General features: G+C 44.1%; 1 pseudogene; it reads left to right on the forward strand.

The window, feature by feature from the left end:
- The first annotated feature begins 487 nt into the window (after positions 1-487).
- LOC123375036 lies at positions 488-986 on the forward strand (annotated as a pseudogene).
- Positions 987-2,898: the final 1,912 nt, after the last annotated feature.

Below are 2,898 nucleotides of genomic sequence, written 5' to 3' on the forward strand. Positions count from 1 at the left end.
AGATGACCTCCTGAGGCCCCTTCCAACCCTGATATTCTATGATTCTGTGACTTTCAACTTCCAGGGGCAGCAGATCAACATTTGGGGGGTAGGGGAGCAGGAGTGCCAAATTGTTTTGTTTTGTTTGCTCGGCTGCTTCGGGAGCACCAAAAATGTTTTCTGTCCCTGGCAGCAAAACACATAGGGTTGGCCCTTCTTGGGCTCCTAGGTGAATTAATACTAGAACTAATACATATCTTAAGTATACTTTTAAAAGCAGAGAATGAAATGGCCATAATCTGCTAAGAGGATTTGAAGTTCTATGTTTATTTTGATCAGGAAAGATCCCCTCTTTTTTCCTGACTAGGACTTTGGAACAGCTCAAATAAAAATACCCTATCAGATCTCCATCCCATGTTTTAACAAAGACCCTATGCAGGCTGAGCTAGGACATCCAACCATTTTAGTTAAGTTTCCTATAGTGGCCCCAGCCAGATGCAACAGCAAGATGGCGGTGGCCATGGCCCTAGTGGAGCTGAAGAGGCGGCCAGGCAGCATGTAGGGCACAGGAGCTCAGCGGCTGCTGCAAAGCCAGTCCTGGGACAAACCTGAGACCTGCAACCCTCATTATCCCTGGACTGTGGAATCCACTGAAGAATACTTGTGGAGAGATTCGTTCCACCCACCAGAAATCCTGCTTCCCTCTAACATGCCTGGTACCCGAACCTGTCTGGCTGGAGAGCGCCATCAGATACTCCACCTGCCCTTCCTTACTTTGTGAGATGTCCCCACATGCACAACATTCCAGGCTATAAGGACATTACCAGTGGCAAAAGGAGGATGACATTCATCAGGAAAATCGAATATCTGGGCCCTGGAGGAGGAAGTTCTTCACTCAGCTTGCTAGGAAACCACCACCTATTCAAGTCAAAGTCACTGGCAGCATCCATATCAGGGGCTATTTTGACAATGAATTGAAAGAGTGGTTGTTGAACAAGGGGTTTTAAATAAACCAGCTACCCCGTTTTCTTTGTGCTGATTTATGCTATCTGTCCCCTTCTGAGGAGGATGTGTTTTCTTGCTCATAGCTATTATATACCCAGTTGAACCAGTCTTACTTTTTATGTAACAGCAGCAAGGAACCACAGGGGCACAACAAGGTTCCAGGAATATCCATAGTACACCCCATCCAAAGAAAGAGGAAGTGTCCACGTAATGTCCTATTAGCACAATGCTTTTTGCCAAGAGAGGGAGCTGCACTATGACACCCATGTGAAAGTGAACAAAACTCCATCTCTGCTGCGCTGAAGGACAAGGTCTGCTTAAATGCACTTTTATTTACACCACATGAAATGTGCAGGAAAAGTTTACAAAATGGCCCTTCCCTGGGTGACTGTTGCAATAAAGTTAATTTAAAAAAAAAAAAAAAACAACCCACACCACTACACGCTATACCAAAGCTGGGTACATTCATTAAAGTCACTAGATCTTTCCCTTCATTCTGAGTCTCAGTTAAATGCTCCAAATAGGATATATCTGGATTTGTTCTCTTTTTTCAGAGTGGATTACTATTTGTGAAGCCAGACAATTGACAGCCTGGGAAACTAAAGTTCTCTGTATCCCCACAGAACAGATATAGCACAGGCTGCAAGTTTCACCAAATTGTCTCACCCATCTGGTAACACCAGGGTGGGAGGGCTGGGACAAATGACAACACATCATCATCATGTTCCTATTATGCCTCTGACGTTTAGGGCAGCGACGAAGCTCCTTCACTCCTGTTTGTTTCTGGCAAGTCTTTCAATGGTTCCCCAGCTGTGCCCCAGGTTTTTCAGCTCGGCTTCCACAGCTCTTCGCCATGTTGTTTTCGTGCGGCCTTGTTTTCATTTGCCTTCAGATGTCCATTGTGATCAACACTGCATGTAAAGTTGAAATAGAAGCTTTTGATGACATTGATTATATGGAAAGGAATTCCATATGCCCACAGAATGCGCCATAGGCTGGTCCTGTGAATGCTAAAAAAAGCCTTCTCAAAATCTATGAAATTTATGTAGAGTTGCCATTGCCATTCTAAGTACTGTTCTATTATGTTTCATAAAGCGAAGATTTGGTCTGTGCATCCACGCCCTTTCCGAAAACCAGCTTGCTCTTTTCTGAGAACGCTATCAACTGCCTCTGATATACGCTGGACTATGATCTCACACAGTACTTTGCTTGGCACAGATAAAAGTATGATACCATGCAGTTATTACAATCACTGAGAATTCCTTTCTTTGGTATCTTCTCTATAACCCCATTGGTCCACTCATCTGGCACTTTTCCCTTTCCCAGACTCATGTAAATAGAGGGGCCAGGATAGATGCTGCTAATTTAGGATTTACCTTCAGCAATTCTGCATTCAAGTTATCCTTGCCAGGAGCTTTCCCATTTTTTAAGGATTTGATGGCTTGAATGATCTCTTCCTTAGTTAGGGTTGATATCAAGGTCTTCTGCCTCCTGGGTGTTTGCTTCCTCTTTAGGTGGCTCCCTGTTCTGCAATTCTTTGAAATGCTCTGTCCAGCGCACTTCTTGTTCTTTTTTGGTTGTTAGTAGGTGTCCTTGTTTGTTCCTGATGAGAGTGTTCTTTGGTGTCTGCCATTTACCACTGATAAGCCGCATCATTTTGTAGACAGTTCCTTGTTCACCACGAGCAGCTACATACTCTGCTTCTGTTGCCAGATTATCAATATAATGCCATTTGTCCGCTCTCACAAGGTTTGACCACCCAGTGTGCCTTGCTATACTGCTTGTGGTATTTGTCCTTTAGCTTCTGGGATTTTGTGTCTAAAACCTTTTTCTTCAGGGCTCATCTGGTTTCTATGGCGTTCCATGTGCTGGGTGTAATCCACTACTTCCTTATCTTCTGCTTGTAGCCTAGAC

Source organism: Mauremys mutica, chromosome 1 (assembly GCF_020497125.1).
Source record: "Mauremys mutica isolate MM-2020 ecotype Southern chromosome 1, ASM2049712v1, whole genome shotgun sequence".
Classification (NCBI taxonomy): domain Eukaryota; kingdom Metazoa; phylum Chordata; order Testudines; family Geoemydidae; genus Mauremys; species Mauremys mutica.